Here is a 26543-nt window from a genome sequence, read left to right on the forward strand (position 1 = left end):
CGGCGCCCCCTGGGCAACCAGGGTTTATGCCAACCCGACGTCTTGCCCATCCGGTGTGCCCTGAGAACGAGATATGTGCAGCTCCTATCGGGATTTGTCGGCACATTCGGGTGGCTTTGCTGGTCTTGTTTTACCATTGTCGAAATGTCTTGTAACCGGGATTCTGAGTCTGATCAGGCCGTCCTGGGAGAAGGAATATCCTTCGTTGACCGTGAGAGCTTGTGATGGGCTAAGTTGGGACACCCCTGCAGGGATTTGAACTTTCGAAAGTCGTGCCCGCGGTTATGGGCAGATGGGAATTTGTTAATATCCGGTTGTAGAAAACATGACACTTACCTTAATTAAAATGTATCGACAGCGTGTGTAGCCGTGATGGTCTCTTTTCGGCGGAGTCCGGGAAGAGAACACGGTCTCGTTTTATGTTTGAACGTAAGTAGTTCTAGGATCACTTCTTGATCATAGATTCTCGACCGTGCTTTGGCCTTCTCTTCTCTCATTTGCGTATGTTAGCCACCATATATGCTAGTGCTTGCTGCAGCCCCACCTCATACTTTTTTCCCTACCCATAAGCTTAAATAGTCTTGATCGCGAGGGTGTGAGATTGCTGAGTCCCCGTGACTCACAGATTACTTCCAAAACAAGATCCAGGTGCCGATGATGCCATTCTAGGGGATGCGACTGAACTCAAGTGGGAGTTCGATGAGGACTCAGGACGTTAGTACGTTTCCTTTCCAGACGATCATTAGTGGAGCCCAGTTGGGGCGATCGGGGATCTTATGCATTTGGGGTTGTCTTTATTTTGGTTCCGTAGTCGGACCTTGATTGTATCTGGATGATGTAATGCGATATTTATGTATTGTGTGAAGTGGGGATTGTAAGCCAACTCTGTACCTCTTTCTTATTCAGTACATGGGATGTGTGAAGATTACCCCTCTTGCGACATGCCTACAATGCGGTTATGCCTCTAAGTCGTGCTCCGACTCGTGGGAGATATAGCCGCATCGTGGGTGTTATACCAGGGTAGGGAACCAGCACAATGTTCGACGTATAGATACAGTTGCTTCTCATAAATGGTAGTAACATTGTGTCAACAACAGTTGGATCGCCTTTCACCATCATTGGATAGTTTTGTCCAAGGAAGAGCGAGTTTGCTCCAAGACTATCAATACTGTACCTGGGAGAAGGTGTTGGCGCTAGCACAGTAGTATCCTTCCCGAATACCGTACAACGGGTGTTGGAATAGGTCCGGAGAGTGCGACCATGGGAGACAACACCTGCTTCCTTAGTAGTAACATTAGCAGTGGGCTGTATACAGATAAGAAGGAGTGATCCATCGGAAGTTGTGAGGTCCCACTGAGTATATCGACCCTCCTCGTCCTCATCTCCCCCTTTGTTATAAAATTTTTCAAGTATAGGTTGTGGAATGTCCACAGGACCTTGAAAACACAAGAAGAAGGTTAATTAGTAGAGAAGGGAAACTTGCTAACTCGCATGCATGTGGATGAAACAATTATAATTACGGTGGAAGATAAACGTACCGAAACTACGAGGATCTCATGCAAAAACAGTGCCATGAGTGGTGGCAGCAAACACAAGACCCTTGTATTCAATTGCATCACAGTACTCATCCGTGTACAGAAACTGATTTTTGAACAATATCCATCCAGTCGAACCACGAAGTACAGAAATTGATAGTTCTTGTAATTCCAAGAGCGGTTGGGAACTTGAGAAATTGCTATCTTTTGTAGACGACAGTCACCATGATCATATTTGAATGTACGTAGATCATCTCTGTGCTCAACCTCAGGGCACTCAGAGATTTTTGGAAGTGGAATCCGCTCACGAGTGTACACATTCACAAGTTCCCACTCGCAATTGTACCCAATATAAACAACCCAATCTCCATTTGCGCCTGCCCAAGCCTTGCCCTCAAACGATGGCACCTTAACATCATACGTATCATTATCAAGCGTCATCAACTTGCACAAGGCGAGGCTTCCCTCGTCCCCGCGCCAGTCAGCAGGGTCACGGCGAAGAAGATAGGGGAGATCAAACAGCTCCTGGACCCTTGGGTTCCTTGTAATGATGCTATTAGTTGAGTCGAGAATGTTCTTGAATGAACCTGCCATGCTAGCCGAGGTGATGACGTCACACCGATCATTGAGTTCCCCCACCATGTCATCTTTCAGATTAGGGCAAGAATAACGGGGTCGTTTCCGGCTTGTTCCCTCCATGGAGAAGACAATCGAACAATGATAGAAGGAAGGGTGAAGGCAAATGGAGGAGGGAGGAAGAGCGTGCGACAGCAGATCCAAATCGAGAGGGAAATGCGAAGAGTCGGTGGACGGTTGCCAGTTTGCCACGGTACACGAAGAGGCGCCCCGGCCTACATGTCCTTTCGGAAATTGTACAAAAGGACTCGTCGTCGTCTCACTGACATGTTGGAACGGGACAACATGTCAACAAAACATGGTGTGTAATTTCTCATGCGAAATGTGATCTGGCCGCGTTGGCCCGAGGTGCCGCATTAGTTATTGACCTTTATTTTTTTAACATACAATCTGAGTGGATAGCTCCTGTGGTCATCACACCTGAGCGGATATATAAGTGGGCTAGGTGGGCAGGCGGCAACAATCTAAGTGCTAAAAGAGTTGATCTCGAAAAAATAGTTGATCTAATGCTTGGTTTTGTTTGGATTTTCCAACTGTGACCATTGGATAGGGTGAATCAATGGCTTATGTTCAAAGTTATTCTCATAGTACTATAGAATGGTATAGGAACGTGGAGAGATTTGTTGATTTTATATCGCTGAATAATATATAAAATTATGAGTGCAGACGCTCCACCCCGAGGTTTGTAGCTCCTTCTCGGTCGTCGGGAATCTATGTTCTTCCACTCTTTCGTTTAAGATATGAGCTTTGTTCATCTTGTTGCCGGCACGCGGGACATCTATATGCCTCCATTTTATGAAATCATACTATATGCCTCCATGACACGCGGGACATCTAGCATCAAGGTGGCATGTCATGCAAGAAAATGGAGATATGCAGTGCGTAAGTGAGTCGTGCACTTCGATGGCACCTAGTACTATACGCAATATTTTTTTTCTCCTCGATGGCACGTGAATAGTGCACGTAATCAATGACAGAGCACAGGATGGTAGCCATGGACATGGTCGGCCCTTTTTGAAGAGAGTACTAATAAATACGTAACTTTGATGTGTCCCATCAACTCGCAGAATGACGAGAAGCTTGCTTACTATGCCTTCTCCCTCGTCAACGCGTGCGCGGTGGCTCGCAGCACAAGGAGAAACTTTTGCTTACAAGCGGTGGACGTGCAACAGTTCATTTGGTGCCAGATTGCCAGAAGTAGTACCATCATTATTGTTCGACTTCCGGAAGAGGAGAAGAGCCAAGCGCAAGGTCACCTACTAACCTAGTACAGTACTACTATAGCCAAAGCTGGTCCACCTTTTTAGAGCATGGTTAATTAATATAGGCGGCTCTTGCAGCGGCACATCATTTAGAGCAAGTACTCTCTTCGTAGGATCAAAGGAAGTGAAACAAAAGTTGGAGTGGATGCTAGATTGCCAATTAAAACATGATTACATAGGAAAAAAAATCCTATAGCATTCTATCCTATGAATCAAACGACCAATGTAGGAAAATTATGAGGGGGGTCTCTCCAACAGTGTTCCTCGGTTCGCACCTAGCATCACGGTGGTCGAACTTGGAGTCATTCATCTGGTACACATGGCATCTCAGATTTGGTACTCCAATGTTAGGTTGGCTCTATGTGATGTGGCAACTTCATATACTAACCGGATGCTGGCTATACTACTACGGTACTCACACTACAAGAAGTGACTCGAAAACCATTCATAAATTGAGTCTATGACACACATTTGAAAATGTACCAGTCATTACATACAACAAGTCATCAACACACAACGACAACGATGATACATGTTGGATTATAGATTATTTCCAGCAAAACATTCTAGTAAATACTAAAGTTTTCATCACACAACAAATAACAAGCAATGAAATGAACTTCAACTCAACCAATCCTCGGTGTTGGAAACGCTTGCTTTGAACCATAGGTGCTCTGGGAAGGGCCAACTATTGTCAATGTCAAGAGCAATGCAGGACTAATCATTAAGGCTGAAGCGGCATATATCAGGACCAGGGTAGGGAACCACCACAATGTCCGAGGTATAGATACAGTTGCTTCTCATAAATGGTAGTAACGTTGTGTCAACAACAGCTGGATCTCCTTTCACCATCATTGGATAGTTTTGTCCAAGGAAGAGCGAGTTTGCTCCAAGACTATCAATACTGTACCAGGGAGAAGGTGTTGGCGCTAGCACACTAGTATCCATCTCGAATACCCTGCAACGGGTGTTGGAATAGGTCCGGAGAGGGCGACCATGGGAGAGAACACCTTCTACCTCAGTTGTAATAATCACAGTGCACTGTATACAGACAAGAAGAGGTGATCCATCGGAATTAGTTGCCAGGCGCCACTGAGTATATAAGCTCTGCTCGTCCTCATGCTTGTGATCATCACCATCGTCATCTCCCCCTTGGTTATAAAATTTTTGAACTATAGGTGGTGGAATGTTCACAAGACCTTGGAAACACAAGAAGAAGGTTAATTAGTAAAGGGAAACTTGCTAGCCCGCATGCATGTGGATGAAACAATTATAATTACGGTGGAAGGCAAACATACCAAAACTACGAGGATCCCATGCAAAAACAGTGCCACGAGTGGTGGCAGCAAACACAAGATCCTCGTATTCAATTGCATCATAGTACTCATCCGTGTACAGAAACTGATGTTTGAGCAATATCCATGGACGAACCGTGGAATCAGTAAGGAAGGCAACAAGCATGTCGAAGATAGCAACAAATTGATAGTTCTTGTAATTCCAAGAGTGGTTGGGAACTCGAGAAATTGCTATCTTCCATAGACGACAGTCACCATGATCGTATTTGAACGTACGTAGATCATATGTGTGCTCAACCTCAGGGCACTCTGAGATTTTTGCAAGTGGAATCCGCTGACGAGTGTACACATTCACAAGTTCCCGCTCGCAATTGTACCCAGTATAAACAACCCAATCTCCATTTGCGCCAGCCTAGGCCTTACCCTGAAGCGATGGCATCGTGACATCACACGTATCGTTATCAAGCAGCATCAACTTGCACAAGGCGAGGCCTCTGTAGTCCGCGCCCATGCGAACATGCTTATAGCGAAGAAGATAAGGGAGATCAAACCGCTCCTGGACCCTTGGGTTCCTTGTAATGATGTTATTAGTTGAGTCGAGAATGTTCTTGAATGAACCTGCCATGCTAGCCGAGGTGATGACGTCGCACCATCAATGAGTTCCCCCACCACGTCATCTTTCAGATCGGGGCAAGAATAACGGGGTTGTTTCGGCTTGTTCCCTCCATGGAGAAGACGATCGAACAATGGCAGAAGGAAGGGTGAAAGCAAATGGAGGAGGGAGGAAGAGCGTGTGACAGCAGTTCCAAATCGAGAGGGAAAGGCGAAGAGTCGGTGAACGGTTGCCAGTTTGCCACGGTACACGAAGAGGCGCCCCGGCCTACATGTCCTTTCGGAAATTGTACAAAAGGACTCGTCGTCGTCTCACTGACATGTTGGAATGGGACCACATGTCAATGAAACATGGTGTGTAATATCTCGTGCAAAATGCGATGTGGCCACGTTGGCCCGAAGTGTCGTATTATTTCTTGACTTTATTTTTTAATGGCATGCTGTTCAGTTTTGAAGCACGACTAACTGGTACTGTTTGCAGAGAAAATACAAACTACTCTACCACTACTCCACCTCTAGTACTAGTAGTATAAAAAGATATATAGGCTGGAGCTTCAGAGCTTTCTTGCTAAGGGATGCCCACTTGCTTCTCACACTATCACCCTCTCTCCAGATCTAAAAAGACGGCCTCTCTCTCCCTCCTCACCGGTGGTCACAAATCCACCGGGGAAGAAAAGGACGTGAAGCGTTGAAGCACTCGTTGTCGGTGAGCGAGGTCACGCACTGGCGACAAGGCCGTCCTCTTAGACCTAGCTCCCGCGCGGGATGGCCTCCATCCCCAAGCTCGCTGCCATAGTGCGTGCGGAGCACGACGACCACGAGCGAAGCCACTTCCCGCCGACCCTCGGGTATGCTACCTCTTTTCGAACCATACCCTTGTTCTATTGCCCCATCTGCCATGTCGCAGCATGTGGATCTTTTTCCACTCCACCATCTTCCCAATTTGCTATCCTCTGCTCTACTGGTCATGCAGACAAAAACCTTAATTTGCACTATTACAGGAAACCATACTTCATGCAGACTAATCCATGTCTGGGTTGAATAAGGAAAGGAAGGGAGACTGTACTGTCCAAGAGAGTTGGCATCGAACCCACATCTAGGTTGAAAAGGGGAAAATCAGTAGCTAAGGAACGAGTCTCGTGTCTCTTGGTTGAAGAATGGTAGAAAGGCATGACAACGCAATAGAGAATGACTAGGTCGATCGGTTTGTTGTCCACCACATAGGAAAAAGGTGGCTAAACATAACAAAAATGGGACGTAATCCACATATGCTGCCTGTATATTTGTTGCTCCGGGCAACCATACCTCCCACACCACTCTATGCGTCCATGGAGGTACATCATACTAGTGCGCTCACTGTCCGAATGGGCCTACCATGCTCTTATTCTCACTTTTTTGTTGTTAGTATAACACCAGCAGTCAAGTCAAGCAATGCTACTGCTAAAGTGATGCCACATTTAACTAATGCCGCACTCAGTCTAATGCCACCGATAAATTTAAGCAATGTCATTTAATGTCACTGGATTATTTCAGGGTTAGCTGTTGATTGTGGATGTATTGAAGATTTTTTAGCTAAGGCATTCTAATGTTGTTGCACAGGCAGTATACCAATGATGAAACTTGTTACTACCTTCAGATTTTTGCACTGTTAATGCTTATAGATTACATACCTCACTTTCATGAGATAAGTTAATTTTTTGTACAGTGTCGCCAAAATGCCAAGGCGCTGATGTCATTTTATTTTGGTTAAACGGCACAAAAAATTATGAAGACAAGAGGAAAGGTCAAGAGTGGGCACCCCCTCCTCCGGCTGTTCTCTTGATTCGTTCGATCAAGTTTTTATGTTTGATCGATTATCAAGAGTGGGATAGCAATTTTTAAGGTCCCCCTGAGTTCGAAATGATATTTACCTTGGAGGTACATGGTTTGCAATTTTTTTATACTGTCATTACTTAATAATGCTAGTTACCTTCAGACTTTTGTATTTGGTTTAATGCTCATGCACAACTAGTATACCAATGCTGAAACGTGTTACCTTTACATTTTGTATTGTTAATTCTTATAGAAATCTTCCAGTGCCAGAGTTTATTGAAATTTGTTCAGGAAAACCATTGTACTGTACCCTGTAATAAAATAACTACTCTATTGTTTCACTAGCCACTGGATTAGTGTATATTTGTAGTATTCGAAATTTCGAATGGTGTTGCATTAGTGTGTGGACATAAATAAAGTGTGGCAAGCTTTCCCAGATATGTGCTCAAGAAAACTACTACCTGTTTTTCTAAATACTAGACGTTTGGGTACATTAAACTGAACCGCGAAAACGTCTTATATTAAGGAACAGAGGGTGTAGAGTTCACTCAAATTATCCCGGTAAAGCTAGTCACACCTTTGTTAAAATTAATGTTCATTATGTTATCAGAGGAGGTCTGTAAGTTTTTCTCTAATGTCTGTCGACTACATACCTGGCATCATGATGTAATGTTAAGTCATTTACTTTTGTACAGTGTCACTGAATTGTCAAGGCGGTGATGGCATTTTATTTTAGTTGAACTGCACAAAATATGCTTAAAATAAGAGGAAAGGTCAGGAATCGATCATTCTTTCAAAAAGAACTATATATGCCTTTCTGACATCAGCCGTTGTTGCCTTATTTATTCCTTCAAACAGGTGGTTAGAAACAGTCTTGCTACCTTTCCCCATTAAGAAATTGGAATGCTTATATTTGTGAGTCTATGCTTCAACTAGTGCCACTTTTATAGTAATCATACTTTCAATATCTATGCAAACAGGGATGCTCGATTTTAGTGGAACTGCACAAAAATTCCAACTAGTCAACATTAGGAGCATGTTTTCTTCCAAACCTTTATATCCAATTGGTGGCACTATGAGCTATTCATTAAGAAGGTACATGCTTTGCTACTATCTTGCTACTCTTTTTATACTGTCATTAGATAGTAATACTAGTGGTTTGCATGTGAATTTATTGGCAGGGTGGACCTACATTGGAGGTGCAGGACAGGATTCAATGATTGGATGCTCAATTTCGGTTGTATCAATTTCACCTCTTCCATCACTACGAACATGGATATCCTTGGTCTGATGAAGAATAGGCGCTATATTTCTGCTCTGAACAAGAAAATCAATTCAGTATGAAATTGTCCAGGGCAAAACATGACTGTATCAAATTGTCCAGTGCAAAACATGATAGATGTTAAGCGGAAGATACATGTTTAAACCGAAAATACAAGGTGGGGTATATGTTTACTAGCTGCTTGATATTTGTGCAGACAGAGATGTCTGCCCGTTGCTATTTGGCAAACACACAAAGTGACCGCAATTTTGGTTGAACTGCACAAGAGAATAGTATAGTCACTGCATGCAGTGCCATTTGAAAATAGACACAGAAAGATTGGATAGTCACTTCATGGACTGCAGAAAAGTAGTATTGTACTATTTATTGGCCAACACTAGGTGCTTCATTGCTTTGGTTTGATTATACAATGGGCATCATTTTGCCTAAGTTAAAGTTTGTATTCCGAAAATAGTCTCTACGTATGATCGAGAGAAGACCAAATCATATTGCAGTGGATGTTCCTCCATCATGCGTGGTTCATTCTCATGGTTCTAGCTGTTGGTGAAACCACTTACATTTGCAAGAGGAATTGTAGACTTCACAAACAAATTTGTCTTTCAGTCTGTACTGAATGTTGACCAAGAGAAGCATCCATGTTAGTAGGAAGAACATATGTTTTTTCTAGATCTTTGCTTTTGGAGCTACATATTTGTATATGATATGTGATTCATTGAGATGCATTAACATGTTGATCTTATGTATGGGAATCGTACTAGTTGGTTTTAGTTGTGGCTGATCTTTGCTTTTGGAGCTACATATTTGTATATGATCTGTGAATCATTGAGATGCATTAACAGTTCCTTATATCTGTTCGCTCAGTGTTTACAAGTTACTGATCGATCAATAGCTAGCCTACTAGTGCGCTCCTGGCAGTTTTAGTTGCGACGCAAGATCCAAAGTGGCAGTTTTTTGAATAAAAATGCCTACCTCTGAAGAAACTGACAAGCTGCTCTGAAGAAAATGCCATGCGAATCTGAAGAAACTGCCAGCGAAAACATTCACAAATGCCTTATCTCCCAGCTAAAGTTCATCAACTAATGCCCTCGGCTGCGACTCGTTGCATGCTGCTCCACGTACTGGCTGCGAGCAATTTTGAGTGCCTGCATGCAGCCGGCCGTAATTAAGTCAGCTAACTGATGTGAAAAATATGCGCTTTAATTGTTGTGGGCCTTTTAAATCCGTGGAATCATTATTGACAAGGAGGGAGATGATTCGAGTGCACTCGTTTGACCGTCATGCCGGCGTGCGACCCAGCACGAACGGGACGGGACATCACAGTCAGAATTTTAGTTTCTCTAGTTTTCCACGGCAAGCTTAATTATGCATTGAATTCCGATGACCGTCGCGCTACCTTCCGCCTATAAGTACCGTTTCCCGGCCTTCTATGGTGGCACCGTGACCCAACTCACCCTATCCTCATAAGCCCCCACCGGCCCAACGTCGCTCGCCACTTATCCTCGCTCTCACCACATCCACCATGCCCCCGCCCGTCCGCGATAGGTGAGGCCACAGGCGGTCACCGCCGGAACTAGTGTTTGGTTTTTCACCGGAAGGCAAACGGAGGGAGGAGGCATTCTATCGGTCTTTAGATGGCAATGCGGAGATTGAGGACTTGTTGGAGCGCGACTGCCTGGCGGAGGAGCGGGAGTTGTTGGAGCACGACCGCTTGGCGGAGGAGCAGCGTATCGCCGATTTGCACCGCCGGTGGGACATGGAGCAGCAGCGCACCAATGCTCTGAGTTGCGAGCAGAGCGCCCGCAACTGGGCCGACTACGTGGAGGCCGGCGCCCGGCAAATAGCCCTGGAGGCTGTCGGGCACGCACGCGTTTGCGATACCGATTTTTCTACCAGCTCGTCAAGTGGGTTTCCCGCTTAGAAGCCGAAGCTTCGGTGGACCACGCTGGCATGGAAAGGGCCAACGTGCGCGAGCAACGCGCCCTATCGCACCTCTGGCAAGTCCGAGGCGAGGTGGAGGACGCCGGTGCTGGCGTTTAGCGTGTACCGCAGATGGCGGCCAGCATCGTCTAGTTAGCTAAGAGTAAGTTAGTACTTGTATGCTACTAGAGTATTAGTGGGAGTAGATAGTTAACTTTGCTATGATGGTTCTCAATGTGGAAGTTCAGTACTCTATATGTGGATCATGCCTGTTACTTTGCTCTGAATGTTGAACTTTCCATTTGAACGTATGGAATGGGCTGTTATTTTTTAAAATGGGTTGTATTTGTCCTCCACAGGTTTAGAGGCTGACTTGTGGGCCTACCAAGTTGACGCGTACACAATTAGGAGGTGATTGTACGTGGAGAGGATGACAGCAGGGACCCACCAAGGTCATGGCAGTACGCAAGCAAGTGCCTCCTTATTTCAAGCCAATAAAAAATGGCTCCTCCTAATGGATTTCTGACATCTGGGTCCCATGCCATTGTCAACGTAGTCAATAAACGAGAGAATTGCACAATGAGCGGCTGACACTAGTGACCCAGCAGCTCGCCCAGTTATTTTTGTTTTGGGTTAATTTGATAAATGCCACTCCAAATCTGGTGTTTTTCAGAAATGCCACTGCAATTTCCAAACTTTGAAAAATGCCATTTCATGCCATTTCCAGTGGCATTTTTTGAAGTCTGGAGTGGCGTTTTTTAAAGTTTGCAAATTGTAGTGGCATTTTCCAAAGTTTGCAAAAATTGCACTGACATTTTTCAAAGTTTGCAAATTGCAGTGGCATTTTTATGAATCGCCATAATTGGAGTGGCATTTATCTAATTTTTTTAGACGGAAGCAGGGTGTCAACTGGGCTGTGCGGGGCACTCTGGCCTGTCTAGACAGCCTTCTCTTTTATGTTGACCACAGACCAGCCCAGTAGTTTTTTTTCTTTCTGAAAATGGCTAGCCCAGTTTTTTTGTGATTTGCCAAGTAAGTCACTTTGTCAGGCCTGTTGGGCTGCAAATCTTTCAAGACGAGGAGAGCTTCATTTGGTTGGACGAGAAAATGGCCTATCAGTAATGAGAAAGGGGCTGTACATTTTTAAAACACATCAAACTGGCAATTAGTTTCATTTTTCTTTTTTTCATTTTCAGATTTTAAATTGCATTAATTTTTATGCATGGACAATTTTATGGATTTTATATTGATATACATTTATTTTTTAAATCAGTTTGAATGTGACTCGAAATTTCGGGATTAAAAACAGTTCGGACGGCACCAAAATATGCAAAAATTTCGTATAATTTTTCAACCGTAGCCACAATATGGGATGTAATGCTAACAAAAAGAATATGGGCTCCAGAAAAACCTTAACATTAGCAAATGGGCTGTAAATTATTAGAAATAATGGCAGATGGGTTGTATGCTGTTTTCCATAGATTTGAGGCTTTCCTAAAAAAAATGGTTGACGCACAAGCAGTGATTGTTGGATGTCCATCCAACGACCGTCATGCTTCTTCAATCTCTGCTCTTCCTGCTCCAGCCGCTCAAACAAGCGCCGGCGGGACTGCCTGCTCCCTCCTCCCCGCGGCCGACTGTGCTGCCGCGCAGGCCCCGCCGCTCCACCGTACTCCCATCGCTGGCCTAGCCATCCCTCTACTCACCCACACCTGTTGTTATTCTCCGGTGATGGCAGACGAACCAGTAAACCCTCGTACAATCGTACTCCCCTCCGTGTGGGAAACAACTGCCGAGTCTTCCCTGCCTCCGTGTCGTTCCCTTCCTAGGCCTCGCCGTTGTCCACCGCCTTGGTGCTCTCGGCGCGGCCTGGTCAACGTGATCAACGACCGACATGCATCTGAAGTGGACTGTACGTGGAGAGGCTGACAGCTGGGTCCATGGCCGCACGCAAGGAAATGCCTCCTTATTATGCGCAAAATAATGATTCCTCCACCTGAAATCTGGGACCCACCGAAAGGACCTCTGTATTTCGTGAAAAAAACGTTACCATCGCTGACAGCTCGGACCCACCAGCTATATCTTTGCACGTAAGGAAGTGCGTCCTTACTACATAGAAAAAAAATGAATACTCCCCCTGCTAGCTGGGACCCAGTATAGTGGGAGGCTAACTTTTGGGCCTACTAAGTTGACAGGGACGGAGGGCTTTGTCAACTTAGTCAATATGCACGATTCTAGCTCCAGTGACCGTACGATGTCCATCCAACGGCCGTAATGTTTCTTCAACCTCTGGTCTTCTTGCTCCAGCCGCCCAAACCAGCGCCAGTCGTGCCTCGTGCTCCTGCCTCCTGTGGCCGGCTGCGATGCAGCGGAGGCCTCACCACCCCCTACTACTCCAACCGTTGGCCAGGTCATCCCTCTACTCACCCACACCCCCTGTTATTCTGCGGCGACGGCAGCCTCACACCGCAATGAACCAGTGAACCCTCATACTTCTCTACGCGTGGGAATCCACTGCCGCGTCTTCCCCGGCTCCGCGTCATCCCCTTCCTAGGCCTCGCCGTCATCCACCGCCCTGGTGCTCTTGGCGCGGCATGGTCAACGTGGTCAAGGAATGACTTCCATCGGAATAGTACGTACGTGGAGAGGCTGACAGCTGGGTCCACGGCAGCCGCAAGGAAGTGCCTCCTTATTACGCGGAAAATAATTATTCCTCCACCTGACAGCAGGGACCCACCGGACGGGCCACCGTATTTGGCGAAAAAACATTTCCGCCCTGACTGCTGGGACCCACCGGACGGGCCACCGTATTTCGCGAAAAATAGTTCCCCCCGTTGTCAGCTCGGACACACCGGAACTGCCGCCTTATTACGCACAAAAAAAGGAATACTCCCCCTGCTAGTTGGGACCCACCTTGGTGGGTGGCTGACTTGTGGGCCTACTAAGTTGACGGGGACGGAGTGCTTTGTCAACTTAGTCAATATGAATGATTCTATCTCCAGTGACCGTACGGTGTCCATCCAACGGCCGTAGTGCTTCTTCAACCTCTGGTCTTCTTGCTCCAGCCGCCCAAAGCAGTGCCGGTCGTGCCGCATGTTCCTGCCTCCCGTGGCCGACTGTGCTGCCACAGAGGCCTCACCGCCCCTACTATTCCCATCGCTGGCCAGGCCCTGCGGCGACGGCAGCCTCACACCGCAGCTGAACCAGTGAATCCTCGTACTCCTCTCCTCGCGGGCTTCCACTGTCGCGTCTTCCCCGGCTCCACGTCATCCCCTTACGAGGCCTCGCCGTCGTCCACCACCCTGGTGCTCTCGGCACGGCATGGTCAACATGGTCAAGGAACGACTTCTATCGGAAAAGTACTGTACGTGGAGAGGCTGACAGCAAGGTCCACGGCCGCAGCAAGGAAGTGCCTCCTTATTACGCGCAAAATAATTATTCCTCCACTTGACAGTGGGTACCCACCGGACGGGCCACCGTATTTCGCGAAAAAAACATTTCCCCCTGACTGTTGGGACCCACCAGCTACATCTTCGCATGCAAGGAAGTGCGTTCGAGCAAAAAAAAACGATTCGCCCCCCTGACTGCTGGGACCCACCAGCTACATCTTCACACGCGAGGAAGTGCCTGACAGTCAGGACCCACCTAGTCGAAGCATACGTAGCGTTGTCATTCTGGTGGCGAACGTGTACGTACATACTGGTCGATGTAGAGGCGCACACGTGTCGTAGTAGAGGCGCGCACGTAGCATGTACATGTACGTACAGCGGCCAGGGTGCAAGAAAGTAAATACGGCCACGTACGTACATATGGGCGGGGTCTCGAACGCGTACTCGCCCGTACGGACGGCCAGGGCTCGTGTACATGGCTGGGTCGGAATGGAGAATCTGCGTCGTCGTCGTGTTTTCATGGGGAGGCAACGAAATGCGTCGTGTTCATCAGGAGGCAACGGAACGCGTGGGAGCCAACCGGCTTGGACGGAACAGCCGATGGAAACGTGGCCTGGCATACCGTAGAACGGAGGAAACGACCTTGTGTTTGACTGGCCACGTTTGAAATGGGATCCTGTTCATCGGGACTGGTCTAGCGTACCGCAAAACGGAGGAAACGACCTCCTACGATCAAAACAGGGGTCCTGTTGATCGGGAGGGGTGTGGAGTACCGCAAAATGGAGGAAACAGACTTGCGTTGGAGCTCTACGGTCGAAACGGGGGTCCTGTTCATCGGGAGGGGTGTGACGTATCGCAAAACGGGACTCCATGGGATACTGTTCATCTCCACCGTCGACCCCCCTCTAGCCTCCACGTGCTACTGTTCATCCACCGTCGACCTCCTCCAGCCTCCACCTGCGACTGTTCATCCACGAGCTCCTATTCATCCAGCCTCCACCGCGCGCTACTCCATCGGCTATTGTTCAACGAGCCCTCTCCACGGGCTCCTGTTCAACCACCCCTCCACAGGCTACTATTCATCCATCCCTCCACCGTCTACTGTTCATCCTGCCCTCCACGGGGTGTTCCTGTTCATCCAGCCCTCCACGGGGTCCTGTTCATCCAGCCCCAACCAACCCGATCGATTGGGGTCCTGTTCATCCAGAGGCAACACCACGGGGTCCTGTTCATCCACCCCCACCAGGAACTGTTCATCCAAACCCCCAGCAACGCTCACTGTTCATCCAGAGGCAACACCACGAGGTCCTGTTCATCCACCCCCACCAGGAACTGTTCATCCAAACCCCCCAGCAATGCTCACTGTTCATCCAGAGGCAGCATCGATCGGCTTTAGTTAGCAGCAGTAGCGAAGGAATTGCTCGATTGGGTTCAATTAACAGCCATCGATCGATCGCTCGGGTCCAGTAACGCGTAGCCTGCAGTGCAATCACTCGAGTTCAGTTAGAGCCCAACGCCTTGCTCGGGTTCAGTTAGAGCCCAACGCCTCGCACCCACGCGCGTGCGTGTATGAGAGAAACGCGCATCGCTCGGCCCTGACCACCCATCGTAACCAGGAACACCCCCATATTTTCCTCGCCCTCGCTTCTACCACGGGTTTTTCCATCATGGACGCCCCAAAAAAATGTCATGCAGCTGCGTGTCCGGCCCACCTAGGACAAAAAGCCCATTTTCTATCATGATTTTTTGTCATAGAAGTAGGACCCCGCCACATCTATGATGATACCGGGTTTTGTCACAATTATCGTCATAGAAGTGTCATAAGTATGACAGAAAAAAATTCATTCGGCCCAAAATGTCACGGATGTGTCTTTTTTTTGTACTGATTGTAGGGTACGAAACCACCTCAAAGTTATTCTTTCTGATCGATCTATTCAAGAGTCTGTAGTAAAATAACATGAAGCTATTCTTTCCATTCAATCTATCCTAGAGTTCATACTAGAATAACACCTTAAGACACAAATCAACCAAAACCCTAATGTCACCTAGATACTCCAATGTCACCTCAAGTATCCGTGGGTATGATTATATGATATGCATCACACAATCTCAGATTCATCTATTCAACCAACACAAAGAACTTCAAAGTGTGCCCCAAAGTTTCTACCGGAGAGTCAAGACGAAAATGTGTGCCAACCCCTATGCATAAGTTCACGAGGTCATGGAACCCGCAAGTTGATCACCAAAACATACATCAAGTGGATCACGTCCATATCCCATTGTCACCACAGATAAGCACATGCAAGACATACATCAAGTGTTCTCAAATCCTTAAAGACTCAATCTAATAAAATAACTTCAAAGGGAAAACTCAATCCATTACAAGAGAGTAGAGGGGGAGAAATATCATAAGATCCAACTATGATAGCAAAGTTCGCGATACATCAAGATCGTGCCAAATCAAGAACGCGAGAGAGACAGAGAGAGAGAGAGAGATCAAACACATAGCTACTGTTACATACCCTCAGCCCCGAGGGTGAACTACTCCCTCCTCGTCATGGAGGGCGCCGGGATGATGAAGATGGCCGCCGGAGAGCGACTCCCCCCTCCGGCAGGGTGCCGGAATGGGTCTAGATTGGTTTTCAGTGGCTACAGAGGCTTGCGGCGGCGGAAGTTCCGATCTAGGTTTCTTTCTGGAAGTTTGGGGTTATATAAGAGGTGTTGGAGTCGGGAACAAGTCAGGGGGTCCCCGAGGCGGCCACGAGGTAGGGGGCGCGCCCAGGGGGTAGGGCATGCGCCCGACCCTCATGGTGGCCTCGGGACTCTTCTGGCCCATCTCCGGTACTCTGTGGGCTTCTTCTGGTCCAAAAATGATCTCCGTGAAATTTCATGTCAATTGGACTCCATTTGGTTTTCCTTTTCTGCGATACTCAAAAACAAGGAAAAAACAGAAACTGGCACTGGGCTCTAGGTTAATAGTTAGTCCCAAAAATCATATAAAATAGCATATAAATGCATATAATACATCCAAGGTTGATAATATAATAGCATGGAACAATCAAAAATTATAGATACGTTGGAGACGTATCAGTGCTTTGTAGTGGGTTCGATCTTACGGTGCTTGATCCAAGTGACAGAAGGGGAACCGGCACATATGTATCATTGCTAGTAAGGATAAAATGATGGGGTCTATCTCTACATAGATAGATCTTGTCTACATCATTTCATCGTTCTTATTGCATTACTCCTTTTCTCCATGAACTTAATACACTAGATGCATGCTGGATAGCGGTCGATGTGTGGAGTAATAGTAGTAGATGCAGGCAGGAGTCGGTCTACTAATCTTGGACGTGATGCCTATGTAATGATCATTGCCTGGATATTGTCATGATTATTTGAAGTTCTATCAATTGCCCAACAGTAACTTGTTCACCCACCATTTGCTATTTTTCTCGAGAGAAGCCACTAGTGAAACTTACGGCCCCCGAGTCTCTTTCTCATATATTTGCCTTTGCAATCTACTTTTCCTTTGCATTTATTTTCAGATCTATTAATCCCAACAATAAAAAAATACTTTGCTGCACTTTATTTTATTTGCGATCTATTTATTCAATCTATTACAACTTTCTCCCGTCCGCGCACCAATTTCTGGCGCTGTTACACGAAAGGGATTGACAACCCCTTTAACACGTCGTGTTGCGAGTGGTTGTTATTTGTGTGCAGGGGCTGTTTACATTGTGTTTCTTGGTTCTCCTACTGGTTCTATAACCTTGGTTTCATATCTGAGGGAAATACCTACCGCCGTTGTGCTGCATCATCCCTTCCTCTTTGGGGAAATACCGACGTAGCTTCAAGCGACATCAAAAGGAATTTCTGGCGCCGTTGCCGGGGAGGATCTTCAACATATACCAGGTTCCTAATCAAAAATCTCATCTCCTCCCAATTTACATTATTTTCCATTTGCCTCTCATTTTCCTCTCCTCCGCTTAACAAAAAATTTGCCATTTTATTTGCCCCTCTTTTTCGTTCGCCGTTTTCTTGTCGGATCTGTTTTTGAGTGCAATCTTGTTGTGTGGTCATCATGACTTGAGAGAACACGAGGTTGTGTGATTTCTCAAATACCAACAACAATGATTTTATCGGCACTCCGATTGCTCCTCCCACCACTAATGCAGAGTCTTGTGATATTAATACTGCTTTGTTGAATCTTGTTATGAAAGATCAATTTTTCGGTACTCCTAATGAGGATGTCGCATCCCATCTTAATACCTTCGTGGAATTATGCGATATGCAAAAGAAAAAAGATGTGGACAATGATGTGGTGAAGATGAAATTATTTCCATTTTCTTTCCGTGATTCTGCAAAAAATTGGTTCTCTTCTTTGCCTCGCAATATTATAGATTCTTGGAATAAGTGCAAAGATGCTTTTATCACTAAGTATTTTCTGCCCACAAAAATTATTTCCCTTAGAACCCAGATCATTAATTTCAAGCAACTTGAACATGAGCATGTTTCACAATCTTGGGAAAGGATGAAAATGATGATAAGGAATTGCCCAACTCATGGGTCAAATCTTTGGATGATCATACAATTTTTTATGCAGGATTGAATTTTGTTTCTCGTAATCTTTCACATTCCGCCGCAGGTGGTACTTTTATGGAAATTACTTTGGGTGAAGCCACCCAATTTCTTGATAATATTATGGAAAATTATTCACAATGATATACCGAAAGAGCTCCTACTAGTAAAAAAAGTTAATTCGGTTGAAGAAATTTCTTCTTTGAGTGAAAAAGTTGATGCTCTTGTGAAATTGGTTGCCAGTAGAAGTGCTCCTATTGATTTTAATGATATGCCTTTCTCTACTTTGATTGAGTAAAATAGTGATGTCGTAGATGTGAGTTTTATTTCTCGAAATAATTTCAACAACAATGCTTATAGAGGTAATTTTAATCCTAGGCCTTTTCCTAGTAATTCCTCTAATAATTATGGTAATTCTTATGGAAATCAATCTTATAATAATAATAGGAACACCTCTGATCTTGAGAATAATATTAAAGAATTTATCAACATGCAAAAAGTTTTCAACACTTCCATAGAAGAACAATTGAGTAAGATTGATGATTTGTCTAGAAGTGTTGATAGAATTTCTCATGATGTGGAAAATCTCAAGATGAAAATTTTTGTGCCTAAGGTTTATGAATCAAATAAAGCTCTATATTTTTCTATGGATGAAAGTAAGAAAAGAACCGCTATGCTTAGACCTAAAAGAGAATTTTTAGAAAAAGCGTTTTCTAGTCATTACTTTCGCAAAAGTGATGAAGATCTTAAAATGATTGGTGTTTCTTCTATTGATTCCTTGTTTATAAAGTTAAGATTGATGAAAAAGGGACTGAAGAAGAGTCTACTTTAGCTAGAAGGCGTCCCAATAATTCGGAGGGTGAAAATCTTGTTGAGAAAATTGATAAAAGTTGGTTTGAAGAGGTCAAAACTTTAACTAGTGATGTGCCCACTCTTTTGGATTACAAAGACTTTAATTATGACAGTTGCTATTTGATTGATTGTATTTATTTGTTGCAATCCATGATAAATTCACCCAATTCCTATGAACAAAATAAAGCTTTTGTTAAACATATTGTAGATGCTATGATGAAAGCTTTAGAAGATAAGCTGGAATTGAAAGTTTCAATTCCTAGAAAATTACATGATGAATGGGAACCTATTATCAAAGTCAAGATTAAAAATTATGAGTGTTTTGCTTTGTGTGACTTGGGTGCTAGTGTTTCTACAATTCCGAAATCTTTATGTGATGTGCTTGGTCTTACCGATCTTGAAGAATGCTCTTTAAATTTGCACTTGGCGGATTCTACTATTAAAAAGCCTATGGGATGAATTAATGATGTTCTTGTTCTTGCAAATAGGAATTATGTGCCCATAGATTTTATTTTTCTTAATATTGATTGCAATCCGTATTGTCCAATTATTCTTGGTAGACCGTTTTTTACGCACTATCAGTGCCGCGATTGATATGAAAGAAGGCAATATTAAGTTCCAATTTCCTTTAAGGAAGGGTATGTAACACTTCCCTAGAACAATAATTAGGCCACCATATGAATCAATCATGAGGGCATCTTATGGTCTCGAACCAAATATGACAAAACTTAGATCCTTGCTTTATGCCTAGCTAAGGGCATAAAACTATAGCGCTTGTCGGGAGGCAACCCAATAAATAAAATCTATTTTTGCTTTTTGCTTCCTGTTTTGAGTGTTAGCACAATTATGCTAATGTTATGATTGTATTTTTTATGTTTTAATTAGTGTTTGTGGCAAGTAAATCCTTTAGGATCTTCTTGGGTGATAGTTGTTTGATCTTGCTGAGAAAAACAGAAACTTTTGCACTCGCGAAAATAATTCTCATTGTTAAACAGGGAGCGATAAAATACCCACTCATTTTGCAGTAGATAAATATACAAATTTCTCAGGACGACCTAAGTTTTCAGAATTTTTGGAGTTATATAAGTATTCGAAACATCGAGATTACTACAGACTGTTCTGTTTTTGATAGATTCTGATTTCTTTGCATTGTGTGCTTATTTTGATGGCTCTATGGTTTTCTTTGATGATTTTTTTCCATAGAAAAGTTGGAATACAGTAGATATAATTGAAGAACAAAATATGAATTGGTTTGATATAACACTTATAGTAGTGATTTATTTTCTTATACTAACGGATCTCCCGAAGGTTTTGTTGAGTTTTGTGTGATTGAAGTTTTCAAGTTTTGGGTTATCTTATGATGGATGAAGGAATAAGGAGTAAGTAGAGCCTAAGCTTGGGGATGCCCCGGCATCCCCCACTATTATCCAAAAGAGAGCAAGCAACTAAGCTTGGGGATGCCACCCCCGAGTGGCATCCCCTCTTTCTTCTAACGACCATTGGTATTTTACTCGAAGCTATATTTTTATTCGTCACATACTATGTGTTTTACTTGGAGCGCCTTGTATGATATGAATCTTTGCTTGTTTTATTTTGTGTTTTAAGTCTTGATCCCTTGCTGGACACACCTATTTGGGAGAGCCAAAATTATGTCATAACTTGTTAGAATTGCTCTCTATGCTTCACTGAAATCTTTTATGAGCTATGGACTTGCTCTAGTGCTTCACTTATATCTTTTTGAGCATGGTGTGATTTAGTATTTTTGAAGAAATGCTCTCTTTCTTCACTTAGATTTATTTGAGAGTTAGTAAAATTTTCAAGAAATTCTCTCTTGCTTCACTTAAATCAATTTGAGAGAAAGAAAAATTATGCTCATGATCTTCACTTATATTTGTTTGAGCTTGTCAAAAGCAACACATGAAAATTAGTCCCAAAGTGATAGATATCCAAGAAGGATATAATAAAAACTTTCATGAAGATCATTGGACAAAATAAATTTGATTCTTAGTAATAGTTTTGAGATATGATGATGTGATATGTATGTTATATTCATGAGTAATTATGCTTTAGTAAGAATATTGGTGTTAAGTTTTGTGATTCCCTATGCAAGCACGAAAGTCAATAATTATGCAATGAAATTATATCCTACTTGTGGTGCATTATTTGGTGTTAATTATTCTTAATGCTCACTTATGAGATTATTCGTTTCTTGGTTAGTCACTTCTCAATCTTTTGCTAGCCTTCACTTTGCACTAAGTATGATCTCTACTTGTGCATCAAAAAACCTTTAAACTAGTTTTGCCACATGAGTCCACTATATCTACCTATATGTGGTATTCTTTTGCCGTTCTAAGCAAATTTGTATGTGCCATCTCTAATTTTCAAATAAACTACTTTTTAGTGTGTTCATTTCGCTCGTGGAGCGGTGAGGGGTGGCTAATATTTTCCATGCTAGATGTGTTACTCTCATGATGAGTGTTTATTCATTTGTCATTGCACGAGAGTAAGGCAAAGGTATTAGGGATTCCCAGTCCTGAAATGAAAAATGAATTTACTTTAAGTTGTCAAATAATAAATTCCTTGGAAAGTGTTGGTATGGAGGGCAACCATGGATACGGCTAGCCATGGAAAGTGAAAGTATAGTTGAAAAAGGAATAAACTTTATTTTCAGTTTGGGAACCACCTATGATGTATCTAAGCATGGAAAGTGTTGGGAACTCTAAGTCGTTTTCGTTGGTGGGATGGATACATCTCCCAAAATGTTTTTATCTCTAAGTTTTTCGCTTTGAGCTTTGGCACCTCTACAAATCCCTACTTCCCTCTGTGAAGGGCCTTTCTTTTACTTTATGTAATTTTTATTTTTGAATTTGAGTCTCCATATTCTCTTATAAAAGCACCAACGAGGAGGCAATATGATCATACTTGATTATTGGGTGTAGTTAATACGCGAGTGTGTTTCATGAATGGATCAATGGTTGAGCATGATGGGCTAGGGATAACTTATTTTAGCGTTGATATTTTGAAAGACATGGTTGCTTGTTGATATGCTAGAGTATTTAAGTTATCATGTGAAAACTAGACTATTGCTTTGAACAATATAAATGTCCAAATGTCCATGCTATAAAGAAAAGAAATATGATATGACATTTTAGGCAGCATTCCACATCAAAAAATATGTTTTTATCACTTACCTACTCGAGGACGAGTAGGAGTTAAGCTTGGGGATGCTGATACATCTCCAACGTATCTATAATTTTTGATTGTTCCATGTTGTTATATTATCAATCTTAGATGTTTTATAATCATTTTATAGTCATTTTGTATCTTTTTTGTACTAACCTATTGACATAGTGCCAAGTGCCAGTTGTTGTTTTTTCCATGTTTTTTACATCGTGGAAAATAAATATCAAATGGAGTTCAAATGCCACGAAACTTTACATAGATTTTTGATGGGCCAGAAGACACCTAATGGGCCCTGGCTGCACCTGGGGGGTGCTCCGAGGAGAGCACAACCCACCAGGGCGCGCCTGGAGGCCCAGGTGTGCCCTGGTGGGTTGTGCCCACCTCGGGTGCCCCCGCCGCCTCTTTGCTCTATAAATACCCCAATACTCCCAAAACCCTAGGGGAGTCGACGAAATATTGATCCAGCCGCCACAAAGTCCAGAACCAGCAGATCCAATCTAGACACCATCTCGGATGGGGTTCACCACCTCCATTGGTGCCTCTCCGATGAAGCGTGAGTAGTTCTTTGTAGACCTTCGAGTCTGTAGTTAGTATCTAGATGGCTTTCTCTCTCTCTCTTGATTCTAAATACAATGGTCTCTTGGAGATCCATATGATGTAACTCTTTTTGCGGTGTGTTTGTTGGGATCTGATGAACTTTGAGTTTATGATCATTTATATCTTTTTATATCCATGAAAGTATCTGAGTTTCTTTGATCTCTTTTATGCACGATCTCTTATATCCTCGTATTTCTTCTGTGATATTTGTGTTTTGTTTGGCCAACTCGATCTATTTATCTTGTAATGGGAAGAGGTGCTTTGTAGTGGGTTCAATCTTACGGTGCTTGATCCTAGTGACAGAAGGGGAACCAACACGTATGTATCATTGCTACTAAGGATAAAACGATGGGGTCTATCTCTATATAGATAAATCTTGTCTACATCATGTCATCGTTCTTATTGCATTACTCCGTTTCTCCATGAACTTAAGACACTAGATGCATTCTGGATAGCGGTCGATGTGTGGAGTAATAGTAGTAGATGCAGGCTGGAGTCGGTCTACTAATCTTGGACGTGATGCTTATGTAATGATCATTGCCTGGATATCGTCGTGATTATTTTAAGTTCTATCAATTGTCCAACAATAATTTGTTCACCCATCGTTTGCTATTTTTCTCGAGAGAAGCCACTAGTGAAACCTAAGGCCCCCGGGTCTCTTTCTCATATATTTGCCTTTGTGATCTACTTTTCCTTTGCATTTATTTTCAGATCTATTAATCCAAAAAATACAAAAATACTTTGCTGCACTATTCAAACTATTACAACTTTCCCCCGTCCGCACACCAATTTCTGCTGCACCCCTTTAACACATCGGGTGGCGAGTGGTTGTTATTTGTGTGCAGGGGTTGTTTACGTTGCGTTGCTTAAATCTCCTACTGGTTCGATAAACTTGGTTTCATATCTGAGGGAAATACCTACTGCCATTGTGCTGCATCATCCCTTCCTATTTAGGGAAATACTGACGTAGCTTCAAGCGACATCAGCTGGCATCGGGATCCTCTCCGGATCTAGGTGCCAGTCATGCGACCGGGTGGCATCGAGGTAGGGGAGAGGCACGCGGTGCTGCTAGTGCCACTCATCCTGGTGCACGGGCACGTTGACACGATGCCTTAGACGCCGATCAGGCGCCGGTGGAGGCAGGAGAAACTCCGCGGGAAAGGGGGTGGCGGGCGACTTGCCCTTGGCCTTGCTGCTGCTGCCAGCGCCGGAGAAGAGCCCCAATTGGCATGGCCGGGGTGTCTAGGGTTGGCTAGGGTTTGCCGGTGATGGGGGACCGAGTGTGGCTAGATGGGGACGGGGGCTGGCTGGATGAGGACGGCCCCGCCGCACGGTCGGCTTAAAAAAGGGCGACCGTCATTGCTGATGTGTGGGCCTGAGGTCATAAATTAAGCAGACCAGGTAGGTGGCGGGCGATTGGACGACCGCCAGGTGGGGCCACGACGGACACCGAGAAGGCGCGCGTGGCATCCGTTCCGCATCCGCGCTGATGCATTTGGGGCGCAAATTTAGGCCGCAAAAGCATTGGTGCGGACGCGAAGCGGACTCCATTTGGGTTTGGGTCGCCGTGTTGGGCCTCCTCTTTTGTCCACGCCGACCCAAAGGGAGGACGGCGGACGAAATGGGTCGACCCATTGGATTTCCTCTTAGAGTAAGTAGGACAAATGAATGAGATCTTCATATGTCTATTTGCAAGGTTAAAACGGCATGGGGTGTGCCATCTAGCATACGCCAAATGAAAATTTTGACCTTTGCCGGGCAAGATAATTTCCATACCTTCCTCCAAATAGGGTTTATTGTGGTTTGTCCCATCTCATTAGAATGTCTCAGTTTACTTCCATACTGGTGGTCCCACTCCATAGAGTAAGTAGCTGAACCAAAAACATACCATGTGTACACCAGGAGCAACCTTGTACACCATGTGTTAATCATATAGATCAATGCAGGAGTAGGGGCGTTACCTCCACAAGAGGGACCTGAACCTGGGTATATCATGTGAGTTGTTACCCGATCCTATCCCGAATCTCCACCATAGCCTTGCTCTCACCTCGCTTAGCCATCCCATGGCATCTACCTGCAAATACCATGATAGTTGGCACCCACCGTGGGGTGTTTCTATGGCCGGAGTTGATCATGGTCTGGGCGGGACCCTCTTCGTCATCGCCAGTGTGGCGTCTCCACCATATCTTCCACGAAGCTCGGGGGCTCGACATCGATATCACCCCTGCGTGACCGTGCAGGATAGCACAACCTTGCCATCTACCCTTGGGTGCACTCGCCGCCATCCAGGCGCGCCATTCGCTGCCACCATCTTCCTCGGGCGCACCATTCATGTAGTCTCCCTTTTAGCCCACCCGAAGCTCTCCAACGCACTCGTGCGGTCAGGCGCGCGCTGGGCAATAGGTGTCGAGCTCCAACGGTTTATGTCTGTCACTCTGGAGCAACAGCAATGCTTCACACATGGCGCCTGCCACCTCCCCGCGGACACGGGCTCCATTCGTTTTCCTCGGCTCCTACTTCGTTGCCTCGCCTCGGGCCACGCTCGGCCCGCTCGCCTGCGCACGCATCCATCCAATCAACAGTGGGTCCCATCCTAGCTACATCCACCCCGTGTAGCCGCCCATGCCTGCTGCTGGCCGGCTGCAGGCATGCGCCCGGTGGAGAACACATGACGTGCCAAGCATGGAAGAAGCCCGCGCGCACCATCTCCTCCTACTATAAGGTAATACTGATATTGTGTGGCCTAGTCAGTTGTTGTCTGGTCGGCTTCCTGGCCGCCGACTGACTACCTGGCTGCTTGGCTCCTCCTCTTCAAGCTGGCGCCCACATTCACATCCATGCCAACCGGCGTACGCGCCCGTCAACCAGCGGACTTCGCGTCTGCACATAGCAGTGCTCCGCATCCATTAGCTGACGGACTTCGCGTCCGCGCACACCAGCCGGCGGAATCCGCGTCCGTCCCTAGCAGCGCTCCGCGCCCATCAGCCAGTGGACTCCGCGTTTGTGCACGGTAGCACTCCGCGCTCATCAGCCGGCGGACATTGCGTTCGTGCCAGGCAACGCTCCATCCCCGTCAGCCGGCAGACTCCACGTCCGTGCATGATAGCGCTCCATGCTCATCAGCTAGCGGACTTCACATACGTGACCGGCAACGCTCCGCGCCCACCAGCCGACGGACTTCGCGTCCACGCCTGGGAGCGCCCAGCTCCCGGCAGCCAGCGGACTAAGCATCCATGCACAGCAGCGCTCCGCTCCCATCAGCCGACTAACTCCGCGTCTGCGCCTAGTAGCGCTTGATACGTCTCCAACATATCTATAATTTTTTATTGCTCCATGCTATATTATCTACTGTTTTGGACATTATTGGGCTTTATTTTCCACTTTTATATTATTTTTGGGACTAACCTATTAACCGGAGGCCTAGCCCAAAATTGTTGTTTTTTGCCTGTTTTAGGGTTTTGAAGAAAAGGAATATCAAACGTAGTCCAAACGGAATGAAACCTTTGGGAACGTGATTTTCTCAACAAACAAGACCTAGGAGACTTGGACCCTACGTCAAGACACAAAAGAGGAGGCCACGAGGTAGGGGACGC

This window comes from Triticum dicoccoides, chromosome 5A (genome assembly GCF_002162155.2).
Source record: "Triticum dicoccoides isolate Atlit2015 ecotype Zavitan chromosome 5A, WEW_v2.0, whole genome shotgun sequence".
Taxonomy (NCBI): Eukaryota; Viridiplantae; Streptophyta; class Magnoliopsida; order Poales; family Poaceae; genus Triticum; species Triticum dicoccoides.